Source organism: Pangasianodon hypophthalmus, chromosome 28 (genome assembly GCF_027358585.1).
Source record: "Pangasianodon hypophthalmus isolate fPanHyp1 chromosome 28, fPanHyp1.pri, whole genome shotgun sequence".
NCBI lineage: Eukaryota > Metazoa > Chordata > Actinopteri > Siluriformes > Pangasiidae > Pangasianodon > Pangasianodon hypophthalmus.
The window spans coordinates 2,820,107-2,828,920 of record NC_069737.1 but is presented as its reverse complement, the minus strand read 5'-3'; positions in this window follow the sequence as shown (position 1 = coordinate 2,828,920).

The window sequence follows — 8,814 nt, the reverse complement described above, 5'->3', positions numbered from 1 at the left end:
GCTAATTAAGGTACAGTAAGAGAGTAAAGAGGAGAAATAAAGTGTTTGTTAAGCCTCTTATGTAATTATAATCGCTGACACAAGCAGGTGGTGTGTATTCACTGTCTTAATCACAGACCCTGGCGTGAAAGTGCGTTCACACAAACAGGGTCATATGCTTGGAAACGCAATAATAATTCGTGCAAAAGTTGCAATGGTTAAGGTTGGGGGTGGAGTTTTTTTGTAAATGAACTCGTTTGTGACTGAAATCTAAATTTAAATTCATACAAAATTTGTTTGTTTGTTTATTTATTTAATGTTTTTTTTATTTGTGAAATCCCACGTACTAGCTCTACTAACTTCACCCTATCACATGACACATACCAACCGGGGAGGGTGGGGCAAACACGTGCTTCCTCCGAGACACTGCGTTATGCTGCGTCTAACACACTAACACACTAAGCGCTATCTACCCTCTTCCGCATACATGAGCTCACAGACACATGAGATTGGCTGGTGTTGCTGTGATTGACAGGGGAGAGAGAGAGTAAGCTCCTCCCATCCAGACAGCACAGACAATTTTGCTCTCTTGGACTCGTGGACGATAGAGCGAACGCTGTTCTGTTGCACCACTTGGGAGTGATGGTACATATCTGAGCCAAGAGGAAGAGGGGCAGTGGGGCAAACGAGCACAAACACGCTTATAAACTCCAACCATATGTTCAACGGCAAAACCACAACTACACGAACAACCAACAACCAATGCTAACTAACAGCTAACGTAGAGCACCCTGGTCGTTTACGGTGGTGGAGCAAATGCATTCTAGACTGCAAATTGGATGAGTACAGAATGAATCATCAATGTTCACTGTTTTCCCAGAAATGTAAAAAAAATTCAAGTACTTTTTTTTTATTACACAAATAATACTAGCTTATTTGTGTCAACAGATTCAAGCGACTCACACAAAAAGCTCTGAAACACCAATTTTGATTTGTCAGTCATTAAAACAACACTCCAGGATCAGGTTAATATCAAAGGCAGAAGCTGTGGTTAGAGATGGTGATTTGTCTGAAGATTCTTAAAAGTGAAAAGAGAGAGAAATTATACTTTGGTTATATTTATGACGACCAGCACAGCCATTTTACCCGTCCATCAATGTCAATGATGTCTGAACGCGCATACTCCGAGGTGTTAGGACTGAAAAATAGAAAAAAGGGCACTCTGACCGACTTAGAGCCGGTGACGTAGAGCCTCTTTTGATGAGCTGTTGGAAACCATTAAACCCTCCTCTGCCTGCTCTACATCACAACTCACAATAGTAGAACGCAGCATGCGGCTCATCTTTTCTGCAAAAAAACCCACAAAACAACCGAGGAAGCGACATTGGCATGGCGTAGTGACTGAGTCCTGGTTTATAAAAACATCACCTCAGCATGGTGAATCATCTGCAATGCTGTAGGCAAAAACATGCTGCATGTTCACCCGCTCTCACCTCCGTTACATCATAATCACAGTGTTAGCTCAGATTTTTAAAGACAAAACCTTAAACAGTATGTGCAGGATGATCATTTTTGCAAACATGTGTGTGTGTGTGTGTGTGTGTGTATGATTTCAGGCTGGGATCTATTTGACATGAGCCTAGCCGAGGGTGGAAGTCTATTTAGGAACACAGAGATACTTCTCAGGGTTAAGTAGTCTTACACAGTTACTCACGTGGAGCCGAGAGAGCCTGTTTCACACACACACACACACACACACACACACACACACACACACACACACAGCAAGGCTTATCAGTGGTTTATTAGAGATTATGGAACGCTGACTGTTCATCAAATTTTTGAGCATGAACATTTTAAACTGAAATATTTTAAAGCTCTCAATCATTTCATATGATTTGTTTCATATTTATAAAATGTATTTGTTGATTAAGTCATTAATTGATTAATCCATTAATTAATTAATTGTTTGTCTTATTAGCAGCAGTTTTCAAATAAAAAGTATATTTAAATATATAAATTTATTTGAATTTATTTATTTCAATTATTTATTTATTCACCAGATGTATGAGGGGCTTTGTTAAGTTTATTTATTTATTTATTTAATTATTTAAGCCCCTTATATATTCGCTGAATGTATTATATTTATTTACACTTTGATTGATATTAATTACATCAACTAATGCATTAATTAAGGCCAACTCCAAAAATATTGAACACTGAAGAACACAGCAGAATGATTTAAAAATGTCCACTTAAACAATTAGACAAATGATTTACTTTCCTCTAAATGACGACAACAACAACAACAATAAAAACCCCCATTTCATTCAAACGATATAGTATTTTCTCCCAACACCATGTGTGACAAAATTATTGGCATCCCTGCAGAATATTTTAAGATGCCTGAGATGACTGTTTAGATTCTTGGAGTTTGGAGTCAAATTTCATAATCAGCTATTAAATGTCATTTCCATAACAACAAGCTGTTGCATGACACAAAAGAAACTCTTCCTTGGAAGCTTCATTGGACCTACAATGTTGTGGTCAACGTCATGAGAACAAAATCACACTTTTTTAGCCATAGAATCTCTGAATTGGACCAGTTGATAGATCTTTCTGTAGCCGTTAATCAGATCACGGACTGATGGAATCGGTGATTATGGGATTGATCTGTTTGTGTGTTATGTAGAATAATAAATCATCAGCATAAAGGCTTGCTTCATGTTGGTGTGAATCACTCATGAGTCCCACTCTCTGACTGATGCAGGAAATTCAGTAAATAACATGATTCAGTAAATAATATGAAGAGTAATGGTGATAATGTGCATGATTGCCTTGTTTTTCTATGTAAAGTGAATGATTTAGAGAGACATAAATCCGTTAATTATGATTGAGGTGTATAGAATTTTAATCCTGCTAATACACTACTGTCCAAATCCAAAGCTTATAAGAATAATGGCAAAGAGAAAAGGTCAGCAAACCCTGTCAAACACCTTTTCAGAAACTTTTCAGCAATCACGGTTGGAGTTTTATGGCAGCAAGGATGCAGAAATGTGCTCGATTAAAGAAAGTCTCGCTTTAATAAAAACGGTTTTATCTCAGTGGACTAACTAAAAGTTGCGAAGGTTAAGGTTGGGGTCATGCTTCCTCCGAGACACTGCTCTTGCTTCTTCACAGGGCTGTGTAACACACTTGGAGTAAAGCGCTATCTACCCTCTTCCGCATACATGAGCTCACAGACACACAGGATTGGCTAGTGGTGCTGTGATTGACAGGGGAGAGAGAGAGAGAGAGAGAGAGAGTAAGCCCCTCCCACCCTGATAGCACAGACAATTTTGCTCTCTTGGACTCCTGGATGAGAGCACGAACACTTGACCTTTTCAGAAACTTTTCAGCAATCACGGTTGGGGTTTTAAGGCTGCAAGGTTGCAAAAATGTGCTCGATTAAAGAAAGTCTTGCTTTAATAAAAATGGTTTTATCACAGTGGACTAATGGAAGTACTACAGATTGCAGAGAGCTACACTCTCATTTAAGGGTTCTTCAGTGGTCCCTCTGAAGGAACCATTAAAGTTTCTATATCGAACTCTATAACAGAGTGTTTCCCTTTCATAAAAGTTAGAACGCATAATTATCCAATGAAATTTTTTTTTCTTGTACCAAGTACCAACATTTTAAATGACAGTCTCTAGATATTACGAAGAAAATAATGAGCAATAATTTGGAGTTTGCACCACATACACATACTCAGTTAATATATACACTCTCAGAAGAAGGGGTTCTTCAAGGGTCCTTAAGGGTTGTTAGTTTCCAAAAACCCTTTCTGATAAGAAACGACTTTGTTCTAGGGCTCTACATAGAATTAGATATACATTTATTAATGACAGTGGACATTTTGTAGGGCATTTGTTCGGTTTTAAGATAAGTAAAATAGATTAATGTGTGTGTTAGTGTTCATGTGAAATAAAACATGTCTAGTTTGCCCCCTGCTGATCAGTAGTGTATTTGCAATTCTTAACACATGGGAAAATACTCTAATCTGTACATTATTATTGAATTTTCACGTAATGCACATCTCCCTACTTCGCTGTATAAAATAAAATAAGGTTTCATTTTAGTATTTTAAACATTTATTTTATTATTATAGTATTTTGCTTTTTCAGGATGACTGAAATGATGTGTAAAGTACAGCATTATCTAATAAATGCTTTTTGTTCCTTATGTTGTTTTTAAACAAAAATATCTGAATTGCCTCCAGGACAGTTTTGGAAATAACGTTAAAACAACAAAAAGACTTGATTTTCCCAATAGCCATGCTCACACTGTTTCATATGGTTTCACACTGCCATGTAGGTACCATGAATGCAACTGTAAATGGACAATAAATATGACATAATTTTTGTTCTAGAAAAATCTTCAGGTTCAAGTTAGAAATATAAACAAAAGCTGACATCTGCACTTTGACCCCATCATCATCATTTAACAAGTAATGGACCAATCCTTAAGATCAGGGATTCTGCCAAAAGGGAAATGAAGAGAATAAATCAGCGAGTGTGTGTTAAAGTCAGCACTGGAGCACTGCTTGACTGCTTTCCAGGATCTGTAATGTCTCCTCTCACCAGCAGGTGGCGCAGCTCTCCCTGTAACCTGCTGCTTTTTTTCTCTGCTGCTGGATTCTCTCACACAGAGAACCCAGTTGGCCTTTGATCACTTATTCATTCAGATCTAACGAATAACGAATGCTGGAATACAGGATAAGGATGTGTGGCTCCTGTGGATGTGGGTTAATCAGAAAGCGGCTGGAGGAGATGATGAGATTCCCAGCTCAGTGTCTCTATCTCCTAAGGCTTCTTTTGCATGATAGTGATGACTCATTTTAGAGCAAATGATGATCTGCTGCATATGGAGTCATGGTTTGTTGATTTTATGACCTAGCCTGTGAGGATAAACACTTCTCCTGGAAGAGGCCTTCGCCAGATTGACTTTGAAATAATCACAAAAAAAAAAAAATCCCACGCTCATGAGTTAAACGACTTGACAGGAAATAAAAACGCACTGTAGTGGAATGCCACTGATGCAATAGCTAATTTGTAATTAAAGATTTGAAAAATATGTTAATGCCATTATGGTGAAAGAATTATATATACTTACAGTCTATTACAGCTCAGAATAAATTACTGATGGAGAAAAACATTACATTTATATTCCACTCTGTTATGAAGCACAGGCCTAACAGCATGGAACATGACGAAAGCACAGTACAGCCATGCACTGAAAAAAAAAATCACATCAACATCTCATTACTTATGAGAAAAACAACAACAACACACCATTATAACAAGAAAACATCTGGTTATTATAAGAAGACATTTCACTGTAATGAGAAACATCTTGTTATTACAAGAAATCATTATATATATTATGAGAAAAACCTCTTATTATAATGAGGAAACATTTTGGTTTTATGAGAAACACTTTTTTTGATATTATGATAAAACGTCTCGCTATTACGATAAAACATCTCATTATTACAATAAAGCATCTCATTATTACAAAAAAAACATCTCGTTACTGTGATAAAGCATCTTGTTATTATGAAAAAACATCTTGTTACTGTGATAAAGCATCTTGTTATTATGAAAAAATATCTTGTTAATACGAGAAAAGCATCACCTTATTACAAGAAAAGTGAGAAAATAACAAGAAAAAACATCTCGTTATTACGATAAAACATCTCGTTATTACAATAAAACATCTCGTTATTATGGGAAAAACCTCTCGTTGTAATGAGAAAACATTTGAGATGTGATTTATGATTCACAATTTTAATTTGTGAAAATGAAAAGTACTACATATTAACAGGTTGGAAAGTAATATTGGGTCCAGATTAAAAAAAAAAACTCAAAATACTAACTAAATACAATTAAATATTTAATTTTTTTCTTTTACTGTATACGTCTGTATGTGTATAGTAGATTGATCCAATTTATTTCTAAAATATTGTATATTGTTATGACATATTTTCAGTTAAGAGAGTGGAACATATTGCTTGGGCACACTGGGAAAATGGATAAAATTAAAGTAATATACAGTATGTGTACACCTTTAGACAATATACTAGGAATGAAATATTTAAAATCAGTCTGATACTTTACTTTAGAGTTAATATGGGCTGTTTTTTTTTTTTTTAACAAAACCTTCAGAAAAAACAGACCCAAAAATCATAAAACAGCAAATTATCACCTGCTCATAGCTGCATGCAATATATTACAAGCTGCTTGGCATTCGAGTGCCTGATGTATTTATTGGAAGAACTCTGTGTGAATAAACACATGGTTCATTTAACACTTTCAGTTAAACTCTGTCACACCTGTTCATATCACTCTTTTTTTTTTATGTAAAACCCTATTTGGTGAAATGTTTTGTGTTAATATATACTGAACATATTGTCCTCCTACCTTCTTTTATACAATAGTGCTCACAGACACAAAAAACTACTGAACTGTATGTATTTGTGTTTCGAATCATTTACTCGGTCATTAGTCAGGCTATTCGAGCTTTCAGAAGCCTTCTGCTGGTTTTAGTTCCTTATGTTGTTTTTTTCTCCCTTTTTTTTAAAAAAAAGAAAAAAAAAAAAAAGATCTGAATTGCCTCCTGGACAGTTTTGGAAATAATGTTAAAACAACAAAAAGACTTGCTCACACTGTTTCACTATTTCATACCATGTACCTCAACCATGAGTGCAACTGTAAAGGGACAATAAATAATACGACGCGATTTTTCTTTATATATATATATATATATATATATATATATATATATATATATATATATTCCAGAATAGTCTTCAGGTTCAAGTTACAAAATTAAAAAAAAGCTTACATCTGATATTTGATCCCATCGTCATCATATTTCAAATCCATTGTACTTGAGATCAGAGCCACAAGAACGATCATTCAGATCTGTTTTCATTTTAATTGTGCTCATTTAACTCCAGCTTCTTCTCCCATCAAACACAGAGCTGCTATATAAATATTTTAGGCCCCATCAGTGTGTAAATTGGATATATGGTGCAAACACCACTGATGGCACACACACACACACACACACACACACCGCAAAGAAGCTCCAGCTTTGTCCAGTCGACTGTAAACTTAATCAGGCAATTAAAGCGACTCATTTTAAAATGCACCAGAGGATTTCAGGCGAGCTGACAGTAAAGCCATAGCACTAAATGGGGATAAATTAAAGGGCAAAGCACAGAGTTTGCATGCTGGAGCCATTTTACTTGCAGCTGCACTTGCTGGAGTATCTGTAGAAATGTAACAGTGATGAATTAGACGTTTGTTGGTTCTCTGTTAAAAGATTATTAATAATGCATACAACCAACTGTTTTAGAAATGGTGAAAGCAGAGGAGCTGAACGCTTAGTAAAACACCCAGGATTCCCCTTTTTCCTCTGAAACGTTTCAAGTCAAGATGCTATTTGCAACTTCCTTCCTTTTAACTAGCCTAGAGTAGACTTTTAACTACAGGTTTAAACAATATATTAGCATAATGTTAGCTAGCTTGCTGGAGAACCTGGCTACTGATTTAGTTAGCTTGTAAGAAAACCTGCTAGTTTATACAAACCCTCCCCCCCCCCAAAAAAAACCAAAACACATTTATTCAAAAGTTAGCTGGCTTGCTTGCAAACTTCTACTGATTTACAGAATAAAATATTAATGCTATCCAGCTTGCTAGCAATCTTGCTTACTAGCTTTAATGACACAATATAATAGTAAGCCTAAAGTTAGCTAGTTTTATAGCAACACTGGTGTACATAATATAAAAGCATAACACTAGCTATTTTTTTAGGAAGCCTGGCTAACCACTAAAACCTGAAATGGCTGAAGGAGTCAAGAGTCCCTTTTTCCTCTGAGAATTTTTAAGTTTGACTAAACTGAGTGCAAACAGCATCTCACAAAGTTAACTAGCCTTCTTGGCTATAGGTTTAAACAATATATTAGCATAATGTTAGCTAGCTAGCTTCAGAAACGAGCTATTAATTTGAACTAGGCTACGTTAGTTACCTTGAAAGAAAACCTACAGTAGAATGGTTGGTCCAGTGTTAGCTGGCTTGCTAGCAAAGTACTTGAATGTTACTGGTTTACAAATCACAGTTGTGCTAGCAAACCTGTTTACTGTAAGCCTAATGTTAGCTAGTTTGCTTGTAAAAAAAAAAAACTAATTTTTTATGCATCACAATGGTTAGTTTAATGTCAATTGGCTTGCTAGCTTTTTAGCAAGATTCCTAGCAAACATCTACTGATTTACAGAATATAACAGTAATGCTAGCTAGCTTGCTAGCAAACTCACTTACTGGCTTTAATTACACAATATAGCAGTAAGCGTAATGTTAGATAGATTTCTAGCGACCTTGGCTACTGGTGTACACAATATAAAAGCATAAAACCAGCTAGCTTTTTCACCAACTTGGGTAGCTACAAGTCAAAAAGCATGTGTTCATTAATTTTAGCCGCAGAATGAATCTAATATGATGAAAAACAAGAAGTAGAAATCCAAAAACGAAAAGAAAAACGCGATGAGTGCAATGAAGCTAATTTCTATTTGCAGTTGCACAACTTTTAGTGTCAGTACATACTGTATATTTGAATGTTTTAGGGCTCGGCTCTGGAATATATTAGAAATAATATACTCTGGTGGTCTTTGTTAATAAAGAAAAAGCTTTAAACTGGGAGGGTTGCTGTGATTCTGATTATTTTCACGCCGCAGAATGCTGAAAAGAGGCAACTTGCTGTGGAAACCACAGTCTCATCTTATTCCTGCTATGAG